We start from the raw sequence: 25,851 nt of genomic DNA, 5'->3' as shown, positions 1-25,851 counted from the left end.
TGACTCCAGTGTGTACTTTATCTTGTCTTTGCAACTATTTAGAAAGAGTTGAATAAAAGCAAATATATGATTTTCTATATATGTATTCATATTTCTTTTAAAAAATTAATTATTCTGCTGAGTACATGTCATTCACTTATTCAACAAATATTTATTGTGTACCTACTATGTGCCAAGACTCCATGTTAACAATGGTCTTTTATCCCCCAAGATGATATGGAATAAACATTACCTTTAAGACATGACACGTCCAAAAAGATAGATTGAAAACTCCTGTTTTCCAGGTAAGTAGGTTACTCCCCAATGGAATGGGTATTCATGTTCAGGAGACAAGGGCATTATTATGCTCTACTAATTGGTTTTCAGGGTTAAAAAAAATCAATGTCCCTTTCAATGTGTTTGAAATATATAAAATAACCTACCATTTAACAAGATAAGACTCACTGATCAGTACAAAGAGGATATGACTGGGATATCACCAACCTCTATAGTTAAAATGAGTATGTATTAAACTCCTTTAAAAAATTCCTTTTCATATTAAATATTAATTAGAAACATGCCCCATGTCAGTGTTCTTCTCTTATAATTAATCCCCTTCTCCTTTCTAGTATTAGTAGTGTGATCATTTGTCCCGGTTGCCTGAAATGTTCTAATTCACACCTGTTGTTACAGCGTAATTGTTAATTGCACCCCCTTTCGCTCTCGAAAAAAAAATCTTGGTTTGGACGATAAATTATACAGTCAAACTAAGTATTAGGGTCTCTGGGATGAACGATCAAGGCGCCATTCCTATTTATTGGTATTACCTTGTCACAAGCTGTAAAAACAGTTTTCCTTTTGATTGTTTCTTCCTGAGTTGTCACAAAGACCTTCACATAAAACCACTCTGTCCCATTAAAGCAATTATTGAAACCCCCTTCAGTAATGACCACTTGTTTTAGTTTTCCTCCTCAGATTCCAAAGATGAAATGTAGACATTGCTTTTGCTGGGTCAGCATCATAATTGTTCAGAGGCACAGCCTTGTACAGGGAAAATTTTGCCTATCTAATCCACAAGAACCTTAAAGAGACATTTTTCCTTGGTAACATTATCTGGTAGAAAGAGTCTGTGATTCACTACTAATTTTAGCCCAAAGAAAGGAAAACCAACATACTTAATTTCAATGGAAAATATGTATTTCTGGACCAAGATACCTAATGTCTCTAGACTACAACCAGGGAATGAGTAATAGAAAGGTGAATTTGGGTGGCCTCCTTAGATATAATCTCCGTTAAAACTATTTAATCTCTGTGGTTCACAAGGAAAGCTTTTCTTGAGTTAATGAATGGAATGACATTTCTGAGATTAAATGTTTCTATAACTATATTCTTGGTTGATTCTAGTAGCTGCACCACCACTGATTCATTATTTAATTTTGGAAAATTGATCACTTTTTTTTCTTCTGAAGTTGTGTCCTCCTAGCACCAAAGCACTCAATCAATTCAATGTTGTTGTTGTTTTTTAAAACATATTTTAAAAACACGGGGGGACTTCCCTGGTGGTGCAGTGGTTAAGAATCCACCTGCCAATGCAGGGGACATGGGTTTGAGCCCTGGTCTGGGAAGATCCCACATGCCGCGGAGCAACTAAGCCTGTGTGCCACAACTACTGAAGCCTGCGCACCTAGAGTCTGTGCTCCTCAACAAGAAAAGCTACCAAAATGAGAAGCCAGCACACCGCAATGAAGAGTAGTCCCCACTCGGCCCAACTAGCAAAGCCCGCATGCAGCAACGAAGACCCAACGCAGCCATAAACAAACAACAAACAAACAAATAAATAAAATAAAATAAAATAAAAACATGGTATCATGAAGACAAAACAACTAATGAGGGAACTAAATTGTTTTTCACCTGATTGTTTGCCTGTTTCTTAATCCATCTGTAAACTGTGGATAATTCTGTTGGTTTTTGTCTTCCTGATGCAGTTGCTGTGAGAGTAAATTACATACTTAGGAAAACATTAGGGACATTTGGGATAACAGAGGCTGAATGACTTTATCATTCTTGTTTGTAGTTTGCCTGAAAAATTCAACTGAATGAGATGAAGTGGCTAAAGTGTTTTTCACTTTTCTTTTTTTCTTCTCCACTTAAAATGAAAGTACATCTTTAAAAAATATTATTACTGATACAGTTATCGGAAGACACTGATGGATCCTGAAATGTCAATGACACTCCCCTGTTGTTGTGTTGTTGTTGTTTTTAAATCCATGCTTTTATCAAAATTAAGAAGGTATCAGGAAAACCGGGCTGCTAAATTCCTTCTTAACCCAAGGGACTGGGTTGAATAGCTAAAGAAATATTTTCCTGATAATTATCTCTTTCCTTATTTCAGGCATGAACTCTACCTTCTTCACCCTACCTCATCTGTACCTCTAGAAAACGTATAACGAAACCTGGAGCGCCCTCTTTCTTATGAGCCAAGACAACTCCTTTCCCATGAGTTCCAGGGCCTGTTTGTGAAACATGGCCTGGGCAATTTCCCCAAGAGTCCTGAGCGGATAGGGAAGTCCCATGATTTGGAAGTAGTGGCATCGAGTGGTTGGACGTGTGGTGATAGTCCAGGCTTCTGGTCTTCCAGGAAACCAAGTTCATTGGCATAATCTTAACATGTCATATTATATATTACATACTAAGACCATCTGCAGTTCTCTTGAAGGATAAAGACCTGCAAAGAGAAGGTAAAGAATTGATAAGATAGTAAAAGATATATATATATATATATTTCTGATTAAAAACAATGACCTATTCCTGACTATGGGATAGGAACTACCAGAAAGTACTGTACCTTCTTTTGACAAGGTTATGCTAAGTAGCCTGTGTACATCTCTACAGTTCTCAAGAGGTATACTTTTGGTGTTTCAGGCAACAATATAACAAGGATTTATTGATGTTCCAAAGTGAGGGCTTGGGTGTCAGAACTGGGAAATCTGAGATATAATCATTTGGTTGAAGAGCTCTAGCTTCCTTGAACATTCTTGTTCCTCCAAAAAACCTTGGAGGCTGCCATAGTAACTGTAAGTTTCCCAAATGAGAAACTGGGGCAGAGGAACAGAGGGGGGGGTGGGGTATTTGTTTATGGTGGAGGGGTGACATTTTTTCACAATATATTTTGCTGGAAGGTCTACACTCTAGCAGCAGGACCAGCCTTAGGAAATGCTGGTAAGTGGTTCTTTGGCAACATTTACTTATTTTGGAATGGCCCTTCCTCTTTCCTACTTCCCCTGCCTAGAGGTGTAATTCTGTAATCTGTTTACCCAAAGTCCCCTCATTGTGGCCCTCACCTGAACTGATATGCTCTGGACCTTTTCCACTTCTCATGTTGACCAAATTTCCTATCAAATTCTACCTGCATTGTGCCCCATTCCCACTGGATATTTACTTCCACTTTCAAGAGAGCAGGGCATTATCTGGTAATCTAATTAGAATGAGAGTAGAAAGGGTAAAAGCAGTTTAATACACCGCCCCTCTTACTAGGGATGATTAGCATTAACTCAAAGATGTGAATTTTTAGTGGTGAAGTTTCAGAAGCTATGTTGCAAATTGATGGGAGTAATATTTTAGGGACATAGACACATTTTTTTTAGCACACTCTTAAGATCATGCACAAAGACAAATACCTAGTCTGAGTAAGGAAGGCCCAGCCCTCAAGCCTGGCACAGTCAGAGTACCTGTTTTGCATAGCCTGGTCTCATCACTGGTGAGGGAGGAAGTGCTGGCAGGGAGCAAGACAGCAGGAGAACATGCCTAACTCCTCTGTCAACAGGTAGACCAAGGACTGTACATACCTTTCTCCTGGGGGCGGGGGTTTGGCACTGAGAGAGGGTGCTCAGCACCCCTCCCACGTGCACATGCACCCTCACCCAGGCATTCCCGGCCTCACCCCGTGGTTTGCCTACAGGCTGATTCCTAAAAGATCAGAAAGACAAATGATTCAGAAGTGCCTGCAGCTGATTCCTACTTAGAATATGTAATCTCACAATCCGTGCCTGTTTTCTTTTAAGTGCTTATATGCCTCTGATCAAATCTTCACTCTGCTCTCTAACTGTCCCTTTGAAAGCAGCAGCAATGCTTTATTTCTGATTACATGACGACTTAAGCCAAATAACTTTAAAAATGCCCATGGCAGTTTTGATTTGACACTGTTTATGTTTCATTTTTGCTATCCTAATCTAAGATTTTCTGAATATCTTCGTAGCCTAGCCGGGACACATTTGCTGAGTTATTGAGTGGGCAGGGCTCTGATTTAAGCTCTTAGGAAAATTTCCCATGTGACTTACAGTGATTTTCAGTGAGAATCAAGGGCACCATTGTTGGTTCCTAATAATTATGTGGTTTCTGTATGTAAACGCATGTCTTTCACATACATAAATGCACACAGGGTATAGGATTTCCAGTGCTGGCTCAAGTGCATGTGCCTGTGAATACACACACACAAACACCATGAATCTCTGGTCTTCATTTACTAATTGTTCTCTCATTTGAGGTAACTTCTCCACTGCTTCTATAGCTATTAAATAATAACAAATACAAAAAAAAATGCTTAAGGAAAACAACCTAAAGCCATAATTTATCACTTTTAAGAAAGAATGGCATTGTAACTAGACACACAACTAAACAGGGATTTTTCTGGGAAAGTGATGAGGTAAATACATTACAGAACTACAATAAACGTCATCTGCTTTATCAGCAAAAGAATAAATAGGTAGTTATGGGACTTCCCCTGTGGTCCAGTGGTAAAGAATCCGCCTTCCAATGCAGGGGATGTGGGTTTGATCCCTGGTCGGGGAACTAAGATCTCACATGCTGCAGGGCAACTAAGCCTGTTCACCACAACTACTAAGCCCATGCGCCTCAGTGAGAGAGCCTGCGTGCTGCAAACTACAGAGCCCGTGTGCCCTGGAGCCCGCGCACCGCAACAAAGATCCCACTTGCCAAAACTAAGACCCGGTGCAGCCAAAAATATTAAATAAATAAATTTTAAATATATATATATATATATATATATATATATATATATATATATATATATAAAGACTAAATAGGTAGTTTTATTATTCCTTTAAATGGTGCTAAAACATGAAGAAATGCCATTCAGAAGGTTTTGGGGTTTTTTTTTTCAAATGCAATGCATATCTGTGTGTGTAAGCCCACACCATTCCTTTCATTAAAACCACAATATTGACACTGTCTAGAGATTACTACAGTGGTGCACAAGGCTGCAGTGATGATGCATTCACAGAGTCCTCAATAAACCTGAGGAGGAGGAAGTATATATGAAAAATAAACAAAAAATTGAAAGAACTGTAAATTAGGTTCAAGGCTATTCCCTGTAGAGAGGAAGCTATTGGTTATCATGATTGTACTACATTAAAACAATTCCCACCATATCATGTAAGTCTTTAAATAATAATGGCAGATAATTTTTGAGTACTGACTATTTCAAGCACCATGCTTAGCACTTTACTTGCTTTCTCATCTGAGACTTTTTTTGTAGATGAATCTATTAACATGTCCATCTTATAGATGTGTTTTAGAAACATGTACATGTAAATGCCAACACCTAGAACACGTGAATCTGAAATTCTCCCAAACAGATCTACATGACTTGGGAGTGGTGTTAGGCTATAATGACAGGGTAATTTTTTTTTTCTTAAAGTCACTATTGATGGGCTCCATAGCGTCATGATGTTTCTATGCATGTGCACATGTGCAAAACACATTTTAGGTTTTGTCACCAGTTTTCCCCCCTTTTCTATTACCTTCATATTTATGATGGACAAATCTCACTTTGAAGTCTCTTGCCTTGGAATCTCTTTTCCAGTAAAATTTCATGGTAGTTCACATTTCCCAGGAAGTCACCTTTAGAACTTTCAAAGGGATATTAACTTTTTAAAACACAAACATACAAAAAGTCTTACACTCACCATGAGAGAAAGGTTATGTCTCCCAGTGCATCTTCCCAGTTACTGCATGCACCCTGAAGGCTAATATCATTTAAGCCAGGATCCCACCCTGTTCCTTTTCTGTCTTTCTTGTGGCTTGGGGCCTTTACAGCTTTCACATCTCTTTGCCTGGTTTTGAGATCAGGCTCTCTGACACTGTACCTCTGTGTTGCTTGGAGAGGCAACTTAAAATATACAATCTCCAGACGGGAATGATTTAGCAAAATTAAAAACAGACAGAGGGCAGAAAAGGCGGGAGGTGTCAAATGTTCCTTCCACCCCACTATCAGTTTGATGTGGTGGCCTTGTTCCTACCTAGTCCCCCTTCATGCTGTCCACTACCCAAAGTTAAAATCCCTGAAAGGTTAACAGAATACACATGGACAGAGATATGGATACCCTTTCTTCTGCCTTGTAAAGCAACACATGGAGTTTTAATTGTGGCTTATTTCAACTTAATTTTGCTTCACCCTTAGGATGAAAGAGACTTGTTTCAATAAGTCTCAAGAGGTATTGTAAAACGTATAAGTACTTCAAGAATCTGCTAAGCCACCTCAAAAGAATACTGGTGGATACTGAGCACTTGATTTTGGAGTGAGCTTCCTTCCTCCTTCCAAACACAAACATGGTCATATTGATGCACTGATATCAAAGTTGCAGAATGTATAACACACACTCTTATTCATTATTAAAACACATGGGTAAATAAAAACTCTGCTTTGGTTAGAAACAAATCTAATAGAAAACAGGCAAAAGAGGTATGGATAGAGAAGCAGTATCATGTAATGTATCTTTCCTCAGACCCTGCCTGGGGTGAGATCATGAATAAGGCAGCTCAATAGTGCTGGGAGGTTTTATTACAAATGGAGAATTTCCCAGTTATCCCAGATCTTGAAATCAACCTGGTTCAACATGACCCATTAAGCCATCATTAGGCCCAAGGTAAAGACTCACATGGGAATGGGATGGCTATCACCAAATGCAGAAATGCATTGCTCCACTGTTTTCAGATCTTGTGTTCATTTTAAAATCCATACCACACAAAAGGCTACTACAGGTTAGGTTGTGTCTAATCTCTAACATGACTCCTGAACAGGGTCATAGTATGTACTTAAAGCTGTGTTAGACTGTGACCAACTTTCAAAGTGGTTTCAAGCACAATTTCTGAGTTTTAGTGGGGATGAAAGCCCTTGTACCCTGCTCTAGTTTCTTGTTAGTGTCTTGCATGACTTTCTGCAAGATATGACCCATGGAATTCTGCAGCACAAAAACGATAAGATGTTTGCTATCTTTCATTTTCGTCAAATAGTCTGTATTTACAATACTACTCCAGTGGTTTCTGACTACTGCTTAGGGCGATTTTGCTTAGCCTAGCGGAATGTCCTGGAAACTAGTGGCAGTGATTTAGCCTCCAAAATTGGAACACATTGGTAGAGACAGAAAGCCTATGAACAAATAGTGGGCATGTGCCAGAGTAAATAAGTGTGGTTCATGAGCTGCGGTTAGAAATGTCTCTCTTTCAGTATGCAGGGCAAAGCTTTTGCCAGGATTTGCCATAAAGTCATCACACAAAGCAGTTTTTCCTCTTGGTAAGACGGACTCAATGAAAGAGGGCTTCTAGTTTCACAACCTACAGTTGGGGCTTCAGTCATAGGTCATGCGAAGGAGACCTGAACGAAGGGGTCCTTTTTCAGCTAGCCTTTCTCACTCTGCCTGCTGCCAAGCTTCTGTGAAAAAAGAATGAAACCCAGGAGGGAGTGAGGAGGAGGTCGGAAGGGTTGGAAGAGGAAAGACTCTTTGTAACGCTCGAAGCTCCTCCCAGGATCTCATAACAAACCACAGAGTCAGTTTGCTTCCTCTCTTTTCCAAACCCAAACTTGGCCCTTACTGTATAACTCCTTCGAAGCACTTGGTGAGGCTATCATTACTGGGTGAAGCATTAAGACACCTTCCTCGGCAGAGTCCTGTCAGAGAGGCTCAGAGGCTGAAGGAGACAGACAGATATGGTTTCCACGTTAGGCTGTTTGCATTTTCCTTTAGAACTTAACTCCTTGACCACACATTACAGGAGGATTTAGTACACTTGGATTGGAATAGTATGATTTCTGGTGCAGTGTGCATGCTTGCCCTCTGAGCTTGGAGTCTGGTTTCACACAGTTTTTTTCCTGTATAGACTGCGCAGTCTTAGCAACCACTGAAATCCAAGAAGAAACTGGTTTTTCTTTTAACTGAAGAAGCCATTAATCAATACTCCATGAGACTCATTCATTGTGGGAATATTGTTGTAGGGGCATGTATAGTTCACCTTTTAAAACGGAACATAACGAGAGATGTCATTTTACAGTCTTCTTACGATCACCACTGTCATCATACCATAAAAGAGTAAAATATGGATAAATGTTTTAGAATCACCTCAGATATGACAACTTTGGAAATAAATCTGAAATATCATTTCTGCACTAGTTAACAAATTTCCTGATTTATTCCCATAATTATGGATCCCACAGTTAATTTCAACATATATTCATTGGATACCCACTGTGTGTCAGCCATTATTCTAGGTATCAAGAATATAGAGATGAAGGTCTCAGAGACTTATTTGCTGAAAAAATCTATATAAGCCGATAGCACTTTGTCATATATATATCAAATATACATTTGACTACAGAAAGTTATGCTCCATTTTTCTTTCATCTGAAGATCTCCAAACCCTTTCCTCAAAGTCTCATAACCAAGGACTCTGAGGTCCTAACTGGAGTCATAACTAGACTTCATATTACTGAATAAGTCCATTCCTCAGCCCCAAGAATCAATAGGCTTTTGCCATAAGTGAAGTTGGGAGACAGAATGAACAAGTGGGATGAACATGGGCTTTGGAGTAGATGAATTTGTGGTACCTTAACATCCCTGCATCTCAACTGCTCCTTCTTCAAAGTGGGATAATAGTATCTATCTCAAGGTTTTGTGAGGATTAAGTAAGTACGTGAAATAGTTGGAACATGGTAGCCATTCAATAAATTAAAGCGCTTAGTCCTTCCCTTGAGCAGTAGTTACATTGATCCATAATGATCCCAAATTTTACTTTACTGTACTCAAGGCTCTTTCTTACAGGAATTGATGTTAAGGAGTAAAATAATCTATGTAGGTATTTAGATATCAGAACTGAAGTGACAATGACCAGAAAAGAAAGAATCAAAAAAGGAAAATGGAAGGACATGTACACTTACCACATTAGCTGATCTGGCAGTTCAGGGTTGGCCTGAGTACTAAATGAATAGTGCTAAGTGGAACTGTCAGGGGCTAACTAGGATTTGCTTAAATTTGAAACTGGACATTGTAGTCTTGCTTTGCTTGTTTTTCAGACTCCTAACTCATTCCTCCTAAATTTTACTCCAACAAAAGGCCAGCACCTTTCCCTTCCAGTGCCCCAGTTCCTTTGATGCTCAGATTTGTGTTCTTTTATGCTGGCTCCCAAAGACGCAGTAGCAATTTTGTCAGCCAAGCTTTTGCAAGAAGCACTGCAATTATATGGCTTCTTCACCTGCTTTTCCCCTGCCAGTCACAAAGAACAGGCATTCAAAATGCACAGGCAAAAAATAACAACCAATTACTGGAAGGACAAAAAGGTTTCATGCTGTATATGTCATTCCTATCCAAGGTTCTGAAAAATGATGCTACATTGTCACGGCTGTATTCCCTGCTATGGCTCCATCCTTCCCAGCTAGGGATAAAAGCCTAGTTTAAGAATGAAGAGATGCATTTCACATAACAAACATTCAATTCTCTTCAAGATGACTTAACTTTTTGATCATTCTCAATTTAGTGATTTTTTTTTTTACCAGTAGAAACACTTTTTCCTTGTCCCATCAACTGTTTTTCTAAGAATTTCACATTATATTACATATTAACAAAGAATTATAATATCTGACAAATTATGGCAGAGTCAAAACCTAGCCATCATCATTATGATAATCTCAGCCATACCCTATGAACACATTAAAAATTGATTTGATGAGTCTTTATTTTCTTTAAAATCCCCCAAAGGTATATGTGAGAAAAGAAGATGCTATGGAACCTGGTGAAAGCAAATCACCAGATAAATTAGAACAAGCTAAATAACAGGCTTTTGGTTTGGTCAAACTGGAGTAAGCAAATAAAACTGTTTTGGCAAAGGAGAATTCCCTCTCTCTCTCTATATATATATATTTCTCACACACACACACACACACACACACACACACACACACGTCTGTAGACTAAGTTTCTTTACCTGTATTTGTTTCCTCTATCTTGCCTATCCTTGCCTGATTCTGCACACTTCCAGTATTTAGGTTATCTAACTTTCTATTTATTTTGGTAAAAAAAACTCTTATGTTATTTCAAAGGCATAAGAGAAACACAATTGAGAAATAGTGTAAATCAAACGGATCCACCTTTCTAACTTGCGATGTGGTCAGGGTATCTGGACACTGTCAGGGCATTGTAACCCACATCCCAAAGTGACTTTGTTACATGAAAGTAGTTGAATATTTTTCCTCTTTGTAACCTCAAGAAATTTCCACATTAAAAAGCAATCACATCTTTCAAACTAGAAATGATTGTGTTTGGCACCATGGCCTCTGGTGTAATGGGTTGAGCTTGTTTTCACTAAAACGAAATCAGCTTTCAAAATAAATCATCTGTAACAACATTCTACTCCCCAAATCGTATAATCCTATTAACAGAGTTTCATTTTTTTCTTTTTTTCCATTGTCACTGGACTGACAAGATTGGCCAAGTTTCAACATGGAGAAACAGAAAGACTTGGAGGACCTGGCTAATGCAAGCAGAGCTACCCAGCTTCTGCCTTGCCAGATATTAATGAGCCCTTAAATGTAATTATATGTGTTTCACCTCCACCTAATGTGCTTCGTGGGTAACACAGTTATCCAGTCACTCAGCAATTCAAGCCATTCAACAAATAGTCCAGTTGGGACAACCAAAGGACAGTGGGTTATCATGGTTATCCCAGTGAATAAGACCTTTATCAACATTACATAAGAGTGCCAATGTGTTGAATGAAAATGTATCCCAAGTGGCTGCTGGGAGAATCTTTGCCAGAAGTGTAAATTATGTGGCAATATCTAAAAGAGCACGTTATAATATCAGATTTCTCAGGAAAGTGTATTTTTCTTTGAGGGTAAAAAGAAGAAAAAGAAACATCTTATAATAACCAACTAGATTTGTTTTCTTCTGCCAGCAGGAAGAAAGAGCTCCTAGAAAAAGTTTAGGGAGTTCCCAGCCAAAAGGTACTGTTCAGCCTGATCTTCGCCTCTTCCAAACAGTATGAAATACTATTTGCATTTAGGTTTATCAGTCAGGAAACTGACAGTCTGTGAGTGCAATTTCTTATTAAAATAACCCATCTGAAGCAGCTGGAAGCTGTGGTCAATTTAGAATTTTCCATAGTAAGTGACAGGTCAAAAATATTATTAACCTAACCAGGTCCCATCCTGCATAGGCTGCTCCATTTGGGGCTGAAATTCACAGACCATATACCTCATCTCCCTGGAGAATCCCCCTTCTAGCCAGTCCTTGGGGAAAGCTTTTTTCTTAAGCCACTATCTTCCAGCACAACATTTACATGTAGGTTTAAGAGTAACTCAGTTCTCCAGTCAATGCAGACTCGATGTTGGTCTGATCTTGTCCTTTGGAAAGCTTTTCCCGGGACAGAGGCTCATGTTAGACTCCTTGGTTTTCAGTTTTTCTTACTCTATTGGAGAATTGTTAACCCTGACTCTAGAACACAGTTCTGGGTTTGGGGTCTGTCTCTGCTGTATATTAGTGTGACAAACTTGGCCAAGGTATTTAGCTTTGTTAAGCCTCAGCTTCTCCGTCAATTGAACATATATAATAACATTACCTGGCTTAAAAGATTATTGTGAGGACCAAACAATAACTGAAAATTAGCAGTTATCCCTCTACCCCTTATAATAATTGTGGAGCCATTTTGCATAAAATTAATTCCTATATGAGTGAAAAACAGCAAATAGTAGAAATAAATGATTTTGTAATTTCAAACCTAAAAGCATTTCACTCAAACTTGTATTATAATAAAAAGGGTAATTACATGCAAATGGAGAGTTCATAATTTGCCTCCCATGAATCCCCTAGAGATATAGTGGTCTCCTTATATTACAGATTAAACAGTATTTGAGAGCTGATTGATTTCTTAGACCATGAGAAAAGCAACTTTTTTCTATGGGAAGTTACTTTTGGGTCTGAACTAGTTTTAGATAAACTGGCAAGGATCATAGAGCTTGAATGCATGATAATTGGCTTTTGTGAAGTTTCCCACTGTTTAAAATTTTATGGTCATTATTTCAAACCAGTGAAAACAGAAGTTACATTAAAGAAAGAAAGATATTTCTCTTTCAGCCGAAAGTTTAGTAGTTATGCTGAAATGGATGAGTACTTTTTTCCCCTCTATGTAAGGCATCTAGCCCTAGGGAAATAGGACATATTGTTTACTGAGATTTCAATTTAAAAAATTAAGTACTATCTTTCTCTGAAGGAAATTTATGTATAGAGTTTTATCAGAATATTGAATAATTATACTTAAAGGGATGGACTTTCTGTGATCATTTGTGAGATTATTCTTACTTTCATTTTTCTCAATGACTGAAATACTTGTTTTTATTTATGCTGTCTAGATCTAAAAGATATTCTCTGTTTAGTTGGAGATATGAGAAAACAAATGTTCATCTTGATTTAAAAATGGTTAGTTGTACATAAACCAGGTCAAATTTTGACAAATAATTTCTTATGACAAATTGGGGCATTTAGGGGCCATATTATTGCCGTATTTCTTCAAGACTGCTTGGGCTGGGAATGAAGTTAATTCAAACTAGTTGTCAAAAAATTCAACACCCATTTATGATTAAAAACCCTCCAGAAAGTTGGCATAGAGGGAACTTAACTCAACATAATAAAGGCCATATATGACAAACCCACAGCCAACAATGTCCTCAATGGGGAAAAACTGAAACCATTTCTGCTAAGATCAGGAACAAGACAAGGTTGCCCACTCTCACCACTATTATTCAATATAGTTTGGAAGTTTTAGCCACAGCAATCAGAGAAGAAAAAGAAATAAAAGGAATCCAAACTGGAAAAGAAGAAGTAAAACTGTCACTGTTTGCAGATGACATGATACTATACATAGAGAATCCTTAAGATGCTACCAGAAAATTACCAGAGCTAATCAATGAATTTGGTAAAGCAGCAGGATACAATATTAATGCACAGAAATCCCTTGCATTCCTATAAACTAATGATGAAAAATCTGAAAGAGAAATTAAGGAAACACCCCCATTTACCATTGCAACAAAAAGAATAAAATACATAGGAATAAACCTACCTAAGGAGACAAAAGACCTGCATGCAGAAAACTATAAGACACTGATGAAAGAAATCAAAGATGATACAAACAGATGGAGAGAGATACCATGTTCTTGGATTGGAAGAATCAACATTGTGAAAATGACTATATTACCCAAAGCAATCTACAGTTTCAATGCAATCCCTATCAAACTCCCAATGGCATTTTTCACAGAACTAGAACAAAAAATTTCACAATTTGTATGGAAACACAAAAGGTCCCGAATAGCCAAAGCAATCTTGAGAAAGAAAAATGGAGCTGGAGGAATCAGGCTCCCTGACTTCAGACTATACTACAAAGCTACAGTAATCAAGATAGTATGGTACTGGCACAAAAACAGAAATATAGATCAATGGAACAGGATAGAAAGTCCAGAGATAAACCCCCACACATATGTCACCTTATCTTTGATAAAGGAGGCAAGAATATACAATGGGGAAAAGACAGCCTCTTCAATAAGTGGTGCTGGGAAAACTGGACAGCTACATGTAAAAGAATGAAATTAGTACACTCTGTAACACCATACACAAAAATAAACTCAAAATGGATTAAAGACCTAAATGTAAGGTCAGAGACTATAAAACTCTTAGAGGAAAAACACAGGCAGAACACTCTATGACATACATCATAGCATAGCAAGATCCTTTTTGATCCACCTCCTACAGAAATGGAAATAAAAACAAAAATAAACAAATGGGACCTAATGAAACTTAAAAGCTTTTGCACAGCAAAGGAAACCATAAACAAGATGAAAAGACAACCCTCAGAATGGGTGAAAATATTTGCAAATGAAGCAACTGACAAAGGATTAATCTCCAAAATATACAAGCAGCTCATGCAGCTCGATATTAAAAAAACAAGCAGGACTTCCCTGGTGGCACAGTGGTTAAGAATCCACCTGCCAATGCAGGGACATGGGTTCAAGCCCTGGTCTGGGAAGATCCCACATGCCACGGAGCAACTAAGCCCATGTGCCTAGAGCCCATGCTCCACAACAAGAGAAGCCACTGCAATGAGAAGCCTGTGCACCACAATGAAGAGTAGCCCCCACTCACTGCAACTAGAGAAAGCTCATGCACAGCAACGAAGACCCAACGCAGCCAAAAATAAAAAACAAAAAAGCCCCCCCAAGACCCCCCCAAAAAACCCAGTCCAAAAATGGGAGAAGACCTAAATAGACATTTTTTCTAAACAAGTTATACAGATTGCCAACAAACACATGAAAGGATGCTCAACATCACTAATCATTAGAGAAATGCAAGTCAAAACTACAATGAGGTATCACCTCACACTGGTCAGAATGACCATCATCAAAAAATCTACACAAAATAAATGCTGGAGAGGGTGTGGAGAAAAGGGAATTCTCATAGACTGTTGGTTGGAATGTAAACTGATACAGCCACTATGGAGAACAGTATGGAGCTTCCTAAGAAAACTAAAAATAGAACTACCATATGACCCAGCAATCCCACTACTGAGCATATATCCTGAGAAAACCATAATTCAAAAAGAGACATGTACCACATTGTTCACTGCAGCACTATTTACAATAGCCAGGACATGGAAGCAACCTGAGTGTCCATCGACCGATGAATGCATAAAGAAGATGTGGCACATATATACAATGGAATATTACTCAGCCATAAAAAGAAACAAAACTGAGTTATTTGTAGTGAGGTGGATGGACCTAGAGTCTGTCATACAGAGTGAAGTAAGTCAGAAAGAGAAAAACAAATACTGTATGCTAACACATATACACAGAATCTAAAAAAAAAAAAAAATTGTTCTGAAGAACCTAGGGGCATGACAGGAATAAAGACGCAGACTTAGAGAATGGACTTGAGGACACAGGGAGGGGCAAGGGTAAGCTGTGACGAAGTGACAGAGTGTCATGGACATATATACACTACCAAATGTAAAATAGATAGCTAGTGGGAAGCAACCGCATAGCACAGGGAGATCACCTCGGTGCTTTGTGTCCATCTAGAGGGGTGGGAGAGGGATGATGGGAGGGAGACACAAGAGGGAGGAGATATGGGGATATTTTTTTAAAAAATAAAAGGGGTAATATATGGAAAAAACCCAAAAAAACACAAAGTAGTTGTCAAAATATCTGAAAATAACAGATTGGCTATTTATTGTTTATTTAACAATATTGTTTATTATAAACATAATTATTAATGTTTACTGGGGCAATTTTACATACTGTAAATTCTTCCATTGCAAGTGTACAATTATGTTTTAAAAGTAGGGTTATAGATTTGTGCAACCATCATCGCAATCCAATTTTATGATGGATTGACCAATTATTGATCCTGAGTTTTTGATTGTTTAGACAGAGCCTCAATGATGTGCATCCAAACTAGAAGGTCCCCAAACAAGTTCACCATTCCCAGGTTGTATTACTAACCTTTATCATACAGTGATGAAGTCATTTCTACATAGGTCTGTGTCCCTGACTCGCTTCTAAGCTTTCTTGGGGTGAGAATATGACATAAGGAAATACTTTAACACATTACCTTAGAATATCAAACTCTGGAAATGTTTCTCTGTAGATGGTATCCAGTACCAATGGTAGCCTCAATGTTTGAGGCACAAAGGTCCAGCATCAGGCCTGCTCTCCTGGTTCCTCAGGTTCTCTAACTTTTGGTTACCTTTCTTCAGTGTGACTATGCCCAGTACTGGAAATGTTTTTGGTGAGTGTAAAATTGGTAAAGCCTTCCCACCACGTTGGGACGCTGACTTAGCATTTTTGAACTGTGGTTATAAGGACGTCTTTACCAGCAAACAAAAATGGCACTGACCTGAGAAGGTGGACATGAGCCAATTCTGAATTGCAGGGCAGTGGGCAATCTGTTGGTACACCTGGTTCTCTGAAGCTGCTTCTCTCAAGGACTTATCCTGGAGCTCCACTGTCATCTCAGTCAGTATGTTCATAGAGCAAGGGATGTTTTGTAAATATCATACAAAATTCGCAGTTGAACTTTGCTGCTCTCCGACGATAATCATTTTGCTCCCAAGCAAACAGATGTTGAACATGGCACTGCAGCCATTGAAACTAGTCTCCTTCACTCTGATGACAATAGCATTCAACCAGGACAGCTTGTCTGACCCTCTTCTGCAGGCTGCCAAAACATTCGGTTGAAAAGTAAAAATGGAGTCAGTCAATTCACTGCCTTGAAACATGATGGATTCCCCCCTCATCAGCACCCCACAAGGCCAAACTCATTTGAATGGCTTTTCTTAAAAAACTGGCAGCCATTTTGGCAGCTTGTACAGAACAGAGAGAGCCTCAACGAAAAATACTATGCAGCACTTACTGGCCTCATGGAACTCGATGATTTAAATCTTATGCTTCAGTAGTAGTAAGCACAGCTGCAGGCAGGCCAGGTAGTCTCATAACACAATGCCTGACAAATCTCTCTAAACAAACTAAGAATTTATTATATTTGTCAGCAAAGACTCTCACCTCTCCAGGTCTCTTTTCAGAGGGGTGTGTTCAAAAGAGAGATGTGTCTGTAGCCTGCCGAAAAGAGGGACAAATACTGCATTAAACATTAAATCCTTTGGTCCCCTTCAGAACACTAAATCTTGACTCCTATAGACAAAAGACAGAACCTATACTCAGAGTTTACAAAGTAAATGAAGCTCTGAGCTGAAGTAAGCAAGGACATTACCCCATTAACCTTGGACAGACAACTGGGCTTATATCATGATATGGAATCTTGCCCTTAAAATCCACAACTGCTGTGTATTACATGATCTCTTGCCTGCTAACAATTACTCCCATGTGGTAGAATGACTTTTTTCTCTTGCTCATAATAATATGTCAATTTCCCTGGGGCACAGGTGTCATCCAAAGAAGGCTTTATCTTCTACAGGAATTTTTTTTTTTTAGAAGTTGGCCAGGACAGATGGCTACCACTTACTTCAGTGCCTCTATATTCTCACTAATATTTTCTGGCCCAAGTATGAATATGTAAAAGAAAAACATGAGGGGGCATTGGGCTTTTAATACTTCGGTAGAGTGATGGATCAAAGGGCAGAAATCATGTAAATAAGACTTTTCACTTCTGAGAATGACATGAATTTTGGCCAGTTCAAGATGGCAGCCTCTTCACTTGAGCATCTAAAATTTCTAGATCATAAGAAAAGGCCATAATGTTATGCTGCCTGGCCAGGTTGAAACAGAACAATGGGCAGTTGAGGTGAACTCATCAACCTTAGAGCCTCAGGTTAAATTTGCAGCACAGATGGCAAAATATACACCATTTCCCCTTAGCTCCTATCCCATAATACTCTATGATCCAATGATGGAGCTTGGGATGCATTTAGACACTGGGCACAGCTGTATTAGATATATTGCTGTGCCTTATGGTCACATATTTATATGACTGTCTTCTCTATTAGACTGTGTCTCAGTGAGGACAAAGACTGTACCTTAGGCATCTTTGAATCCCCAGCTTCAAGTTCAGGGGCACAGTAAGTATTTGTGAATGAATGAATCATGGCAGTGTAAAGAAACTATAGGCATGAAGGGATACATCTTGAATGACTTGGTGCTAAACTTAGCTAAAGTTCTAGGATTGGGGATTTTCCTAAGTTCAGATCATCAGGTGACGAACAATTCATCTTGCAATTTTGGCTAACTTCAGCCTAACTTTAAGCTACCATGTGTTTGTCTTCCTTTATGAAACTTGGATCAAACATAATGTAAGATCACCTTTAACAGATATTACTATAAAATCAAATTAGTTAGAAATATGCTCAAAATATACTTCTAGTCTTTAAAATCAGCACAAAAGGCTAGAGACACCATTAGTGACTGCCATCTCTGACTAACAACCACAGAAACACTGTTAGGTTGCCACTACCTTTGACAGAAAGATTATACAGATTTACATATGTCTAACACCAACCCAGAGGTTTACATTTCTATGAAAGAGATTGCTTTTGCATAGTTACTGACTTTCTTAGTCATTAAGGCAACTCAAGGAGGAGTAAAGCTAATTTTACCTGTTTAATATACAAGATAATGCTGTTCACACTCACTTGTGTACATAATGGGGTGGTTTGGGATTCTTGGGTTTTAGATAACTTTAAGTTTTACATAACTTGATTTCTACTCGATTTGTGTTTAATAGGTACCTTAAAACCTGACTGTGTATATACTATACTTAATTTACTATACTTTTAACCCCAGGGAGCTCAGAGTGGTAGGTCGGGTATCATTTTATTCATTCCCACTACATTTCAATAAAGTGGCAATACTCTAATGCTAATTATGGCTTTGAGGAATTGAAGGCAAAGATCAGAATAGAAAAAGAAAACAGAACACAGAACAGAAAAAGTGTTTAAATTCCTGTGCTCTATCTAGCAATATTCACATGCCAAATATTTATAACTTGTGCTAGTTAGGATAACACTAGCTGCTATAATAAGCAGGCACTAAAAGGTGTAACGGTTCACACAAAACGGAAGTTTGTCTCTTGCCCATAAAATGTCCTGAGCTGTTTAAGGCAAATGGGAAGTGGGGAGGAGGGGGTGTTCCTCATCATTCAGGGACCCAGGTATTGATATCAGGAGTTTCTGCAATCTTTAGCATTTAGTTTCCAAGGTCATCATAGTGTTTTTTTTTGTCTAGTGGCTGGAGGAGAATAGGGCAAGTGTGGGAGGTTTCACAAGTGGTCCTAGAAGTAGCACACATCACTTCTACTCATATCCAGCCCCCGCACCCCCTGTTAGCTAGAACTCAGGTACATCGCATTGCCAAGATGCAATTATCTTCCTGGCTAAGAAATTATCTTCCTGGCTGCACAACCTATGTTGCCACAACTCCAGACCATGAAGGGGAAACAGATTTTGGGGATTAGTTAACTGTCATTGCCACATAACCTAAGTCAAAGCTAGGCTTTTCTGACCTTATCCTTTGAAACCTTTCACCAATCTGTCCTCTCCCACTGGGGTCACCGGGGTGATGATTTGATGTCAGGGCAACCTGGGCTCTTTTGGACAACAGCAGCCACGCTGAGGGTCACAGTTTACATGTGTTTGCTACTTGACCAATTTCTCTTAGTTAAGCCTGGGGCTTCCCAGGCCTTTAGCAGGTGCTAGTCTAATGCCTGGGTCTATGTAACTGGGGTTCAAGCTCATTCTAGTGACTTTCTGTGGTATTTCCTAAGGCATCTGCATTAACTACAGAACAGCTTGCACCCCTGTCTATTGCGTTGGTGGACCCAATAGTGTTTGTTGTGTATCATTTAAAACTCCTTTATAAATAGCTGTCTCTTGTGTAAAGTGTAATCATCTCCTACTTTTTGCTGTTTATTGTTGGAAAGTCTCTTGGGAGCTAGAAAATAACAGTTCTTCATTTTGAAAAATGTTTTTTTTTCCTACTTCTAGCTCTGTTTCCTGCCCCCCCACACTTCTCATATTATATCTTCTTATGGCTTGAAAGTACCTTGAATGTACCCACAGGATCTGTTTTGATTATACCCATGAGCCACACAGGAGTTTTTCCAGGATGCTGAATGACTACATAAATAAATTGCAGAAGAAAACCCCACCTGATTCAGATGTCAATAACTACGGCTAGCATTTATTGAACATGTAGTATTAATACTTGCCAGGCAGAATGCTGAGCTCTCTATAAACATCATTCCATTTAATTTTTATATTCACTTTTGGAAGTTGATATATTAATTGTACTTTATACATGATGAAACTGAGGTAGAGAGGGGTTAAGTAACTTGTCTGGGCTACACTAGTGGTAAGTAGTAATACTATAAATGGAGCCAATATTTGCATAACTCCAAGTCTGGGTATATCACCATTCTGGTGTCCTGCCAATAGATTACAATCTCAAAGTTCCTATTTTCCATGGGTTCTCCATGTACGAAAACTATATAACTCATTCGTATTCTTGGAAAATAAATGGTACACTAAATAAAAATAGATATTTCAAGACATTTTTCATGATCGTCTTGTTCCTCCCATTAAATTATATGCACTAAAGAAGAACAGACTTAGAATCTAGATAGAGCACATTTCCCACCAGATGAGTCAAGATTTGCAGCTATAACTGTAGTACTTGACAGCATTGCTTAATAAAAAGAATTAACCCACCTACTACTTTATACTCAATAACAGATTATACCATCCCTAAAGGCAAAACAGTGTGAGAAAAATGATAATTTAACTGTTCCCTAGTGGGTATTGATTAAATGTGAGTATTATGAGCTCATTACGTTGGTTAATTTAGGTTGGGATTATTAATGCAAGTTAAGTTCAATTTAGCACAACTGACAAAAATCCAATAATATCAATGGAAGGAATAAATGACACATGTGAGCCATAATATTTAAAATTTTAAGCCCTGATATATCTTAAAGATATTTATTTTCATTTACTTATTCTAATACCATCTGGAGTCAGAGAGGTCTGACACCATGTGTGACTTTGCGCAAGTTACATAACCCTTCTATGTCTCAGTTTCCTCATGTTTAGAATGAGGATAATAATAATGCCTAACTCACAGGGTTTATTATGAAGATTAAAAGAGATAATGCATATGAAATACTTGGTAATCACTAAGCAAGAGTGAGTGCTTGTCTTAGTTTGCTTGGGCTGCCATACAGAATACCACTGACTAGGTGACATAACAGAAATTTATCTTCTCACAGTTCTGGAAGGTTAGAAGTCCAAAATAAATGTGCTGTCAGGGTTGGTTTCTGGTGAAGCCTCTCTTCTTGCCTTGCAGGTGCCTGCCTTCTGACTGAGTTCTCGTGTGGCCTTTCCTCTGTGCATGTGGAGAGAAGAGAGTTCTCTGATATCTCTTAAAAGAACTCTAGTTCTTATAAGTACACCAGATTTATTGTATTAAGGTCCCACTCTATGGCCTTATTTAACCTTAATAGCCTCCTTATAGGCCCTATCTCCAAATACAGTCACACTGGCAGTTAGGGATTCAACATACGGATTTCAAGGGGATACAATTCAGTTCACAGCAGTGCTCAAAAACAGCACAATTATTTTTTTCATTACTTCATTTTTTATTATATATCCACTCAGTATAAAGCTTTATTTCATAGGGATATGAGACCACATTAACGTTTTCAAAGTTAAGCTCAACTTAGATTCCTTGAGGGAATCTCCAGAGCAAAAGTACTTTAGGAATTGATCAGAGTTACTGACAGAGTGAGATATTAATTTGTTCTCTGAGACATGCAGTGGTGGTGGTATGTTTGCATGTGTATGTGTGTGATGCTATCTAGAGAGCACACCACAAATAAAGTCTTGAAAATATTAGTGCACTAGAATTGAGATTTTAGGATATCTTGCATGATTAAGGCTCTGATGAAAAATGAATGCTTCTTTCCTTTCCTTTTGCCATTTTTTTTCTCTAGTTAAAATTGAGCCAGGTCTCTGAATTCCCATTTTTGCTGAATTGGAAATCTGGAGTTGATGCTCAACTAAATTATTATTATTTTTTTTGCATTTTGTACACTGCCTTCTTCTTTCTGCCTTATCTCGTCCAAAGCATCTGACAGGTGGTGGGACACCCTATCTGAAGAATCAAACATATATTCTAAAGTTTAATGCTTGAATTATTAATTTGTATTCTGGATTTGGGGGTCATTTTGCTTTGTCAACCAAAGATTGACAACATGGAGCAAATGTCAGCAAAACAACAGGCACAGGCTTCTCAGTCAAAGCAATTTTGAAAGCAAGTCCTAATCTTAAAAAGAGCTCTTTCCAAGGCTTAGAAGTGACAGGCTGCCTGGGGGTGGGGGGAGTCTGCTCTGCTGGGCAGAGCCACCTGTATTTCTGTGCAGAATAATTTTGAAAGAGCTTTTTTCCCTCTTCTTTTGGCAGGACATTTGTCATCATAATAAAGATCTGGTATTTACCAGACCCTTTTAAACAAATAATCTGAAAGCAACAGGAGGAAATCTGCAATAATTTACAATCAGCTCTTACAGCTGTTTAGCTTTTTCATAGTATGCCTGAAATGAGCAATGTTTATAAGAAGTTCAAGACTTCCACAAGCAAACCCATTCTCCTGAAGGTGATAGCTTGCTCCTGACACTCTGAACCCAAGGCCTTGGGTTTCACATCATGTTCTTAGAGCAGTATCTGAGCTTTAGGTCTGCAGCTCTCTAGAGGGCTTTATGGGGGAAGGACCACTCTGGGGGAAAGGACTGTTCTCCCCAGAGTTAACATTTCTGTTACACAGGCTTCAAGACAAGTGAATCTAGATCTATGCCGGGGGTGGGGAGGTTTGGGAAAAAAAGAAGAGTAGAAAATCTGATCCTTAATTCCAATAGCATATAAATGAGGTAAGATGACATGACCGATGTACCATCAAGACCCTAAAATGAAGTACTGCATGATGTGGATGCAGAACTCATTTCAAGAGCTTTATTTTCCAGCAAGGGGAAAGACCACTGTGGACTGAAATGGAAAAGGTGAGACTTCAGCTAAATCTTTTCATTCCTTCAGTAAATATTTATTGAATATTTTCTACATGACAGTTACTGAGTTGAGCGGAGGATGGTGATAAAGAAGAAATGGGCCCTCGTATAAATAAGTGCTTATGTTCAAAGGGGGAGAGAGGCATTAAACATCTAAAAAAGAATTTCAGGTTAGAAAATGGGCAATGAGGGAAATAAACAGGTATTTACAGAATAAAAAAGTAATTTTTAGACAGTGTGGTCAGGGAGGTTCTCTCTTAGAAGGTGACATTTTAGCTGCTATTGGATGATAGGAAAGATCCAGCCATAAGAACATTCAGGGGGAGAGCACCGCTGAATTGGAAACCACTGATGTGAAGGGACAAGGTGATGAACTGGGGTTGACTGAGCCTGACAGAGTTGTGGGAGAGGACCCAGAATTACTGATGCTGGGTGCGGGGAGGGGGAGTAATTTTAAGGAAGAAAATTGACTAACTTAGAATTGTACTGCATCCTTCCATCTTGGCCCTTTACTGATATACCTTCCCTGCAGAGGTATGCTAAGTAACATACTCAGAGCTCCTTGAAGCACAACAAATACAGTGAAACCAAAAGCTGATTGTGTCCATCAACCAGTCATTCACAGAGCACCTTCAGACCTGGGAGTTCAGGTCTTTACCTCCTTTGTTCCTTTTAAAGAGCTTACTTCTTTTCCATCTCTATGAGAAGCGGAGACAATTTACTGTTATGATATTTGCTTATCATTAAAATGTGAACCGTGCCTTCCTAAAGACAGTTAATGGTATGTGTGTGTGTGTGTGTGTGTGTGTGTGTGTAATGGCCTTGCATCGCTGAAGTCTGACTTGGGGTAGGCCCCAGTTTCCTTCTCTTGCCTCCTGCCATTCACTCATGTGTCAGTTGAGATCTGCCAGAGCCCCTCTCTAATGGTTCCCAGGGCTGTGCTTAGTTAGGGCCATGGAGCTGGGGCAACCTTTTTCCATGGGGGCTCATTGCTAGTACTCCCTTCTCTTATAGCTCTGTGAAAGTATGACTTTAGTGTTTCTGGTTCCCATTCTTTGGAAACCATTGTGAAGGGCTTTCATCATAGTATTCAGTACTGGGCCACCCAACATGGCATTGCATTCTGTCCCTGAATCAAGTGTATGTGTGGTGGTGTATTTTTTCAAATAGGTCATTAACCAAAAGACTCTGTAGCTCCCCTCATAGTGCTATCTTGGGCAGAATATCACCTTGGTCTGTGTTTATTTGTAAATAGCCTCAGGCCCTGAAGTAAAAGAAAGATTTGTACCCATTAGATGTACAGGATAAGACCCACATATCTCCCTAATTTACCCTGGAAAGAGATATCGGTACAATTTTCTGTACAGACGACAATCTCTGCTCTTGAACAAATTGCTTCTTAGACTGCCTTCCTACAAATCAATGTGTATCTCTGAAAAGAATCCATTGCTGTTTTCCTAATGAAAGGGGAGCAAAAAAAAAAAAAGAAAAAGAAAGAAGGAAAGAAAACAAAGATGCCAAATCTTTATAAAAGGTAACTCTTTACGATAAAATCTTTAGAAAAGCCCTAAAGGTGGGAAGAGGTGAATCAGCTGGTCTCTAATTCATAAAAGGTGGGGCAGGGAGAGACATGCTAATGTTATTAGGATACTAGACAGAAATATAAATGATCTCATTAATACTCAAATTAATACTCAAATATAAACATCAAATTCCAATTGTGGATAACCTAAAATTATAACTAAATTGTACATAGCCAATATTTTCAGGAAGGGGTTCTTTCCTGTCTCTGTGATTAGAAACAAAAGAAAAAATTTTTGATGAAAATAAAATTGATCATATTATGACTACATTGTTAAGGATGCAGTAGATCTACAAATATTTACTTCTCCCAGTGCTTTTTTAAATTCTGAATTTGAGACATCCAGTATTAACTTTGACTCTACACATGTCTTTCCTATGAGGAGCCTCACACATCTGGGGGGTATTAGCCCATCGTGGGAGTGAAGAATAGAGAGGCAATTCTGTGTAAATTTTCAGGTGAGATTCAGTGGGGTGTTTATAACTCACCTCAGCAATCATCTGGGTTAGGAACAGAATTGCACCTAGGAACGTCCAGTCCAGGGCATCAGTCACTGGTCATAGAAGAGGTGAGCAGTAAATCAGTGCAGCAAGTTCCATGAGGAAGATGGACAGGAAAGGTGACCAGCCTGTGACCATGCTGCCCCACTCAGATCTGTATTGTCAATTATGGCTTCCTGCTGGGCACCTGAGGTTGAGGCAGTGGCGTCTAATTGCACCCAGTACTAATGGAGTGTACATGCTCTGCTTATCACTGGGAGATTACCGGATTACCTGGGATTAAAAAAAGGGAAGGTTGTCGGATCAGCTGACACCAGGTCCAATTTAGGCTTTAAAACTGTAACAACTTCTCAGATTTTAAACAAGCCTATCAGCAACTTTTCTTTTTCAAGGCTAAAGCCACCTTTCAAGGGCTTCTCAGAATTGGAAGGCAATGAATTTACAAGTGTTCCTGAGTCCATAATGGGTAGGTATCCAAGTTTCAGTTTCCTCATCTAAAAATCAGGATAATAAAATCTATTACTTTTTAAGGCTGCTGAAAGATTAAATCAGACAAACTAAGTAAAACTCATAGTACTGCCTAGAATATAGTGAACCCTCAATAAAAATGAATAATTATCATACACCAGCAATCTTTGGTGCTTTTTACACATTATTTCCTTTTTCTGGAAATATAAGTGTTTTCTAAGAAATAGAACTTGGTCTCATTTAACTTGTTTCAGACCATGCTATAAACAGATAAATGTATTCATCTATCCATCCACTTATGCATGCAGCAAATATTTATTGAGTCTCACTTACTTTTATTTGTGCCAGGCAAAGAAGAGAGACAAGGTCCCTGCTCCCATAGATTGTAAACTCTTGTGGAAGAGATAAGACTAAACAACAACCAAAG

At 38.6% G+C, this 25,851-nt stretch overlaps 2 long non-coding RNA genes across 2 annotated transcripts; one reads left to right on the top strand and one right to left on the bottom strand.

Annotated features, from left to right (window-relative positions):
- The first annotated feature begins 208 nt into the window (after window positions 1-208).
- Window positions 209-12,580, top strand: LOC136794858 (uncharacterized). The gene is made up of 3 exons (XR_010842246.1): window positions 209-284; window positions 2,372-2,717; window positions 10,750-12,580. It is a non-coding gene; the product is annotated as an uncharacterized lncRNA (long non-coding RNA).
- On the bottom strand, window positions 5,799-25,229 carry LOC131762896 (uncharacterized). The gene is made up of 4 exons (XR_010842247.1): window positions 24,945-25,229; window positions 16,871-16,924; window positions 16,206-16,526; window positions 5,799-5,906 (listed from the first exon to the last, which is right to left on the bottom strand). It is a non-coding gene; the product is annotated as an uncharacterized lncRNA (long non-coding RNA).
- Window positions 25,230-25,851: the final 622 nt, after the last annotated feature.

The sequence above is a fragment of the Kogia breviceps genome, chromosome 9 (assembly GCF_026419965.1).
Source record: "Kogia breviceps isolate mKogBre1 chromosome 9, mKogBre1 haplotype 1, whole genome shotgun sequence".
NCBI classification, from domain to species: Eukaryota; Metazoa; Chordata; class Mammalia; order Artiodactyla; family Physeteridae; genus Kogia; species Kogia breviceps.
This window is presented reverse-complemented; position numbering and strand designations above follow the sequence as displayed.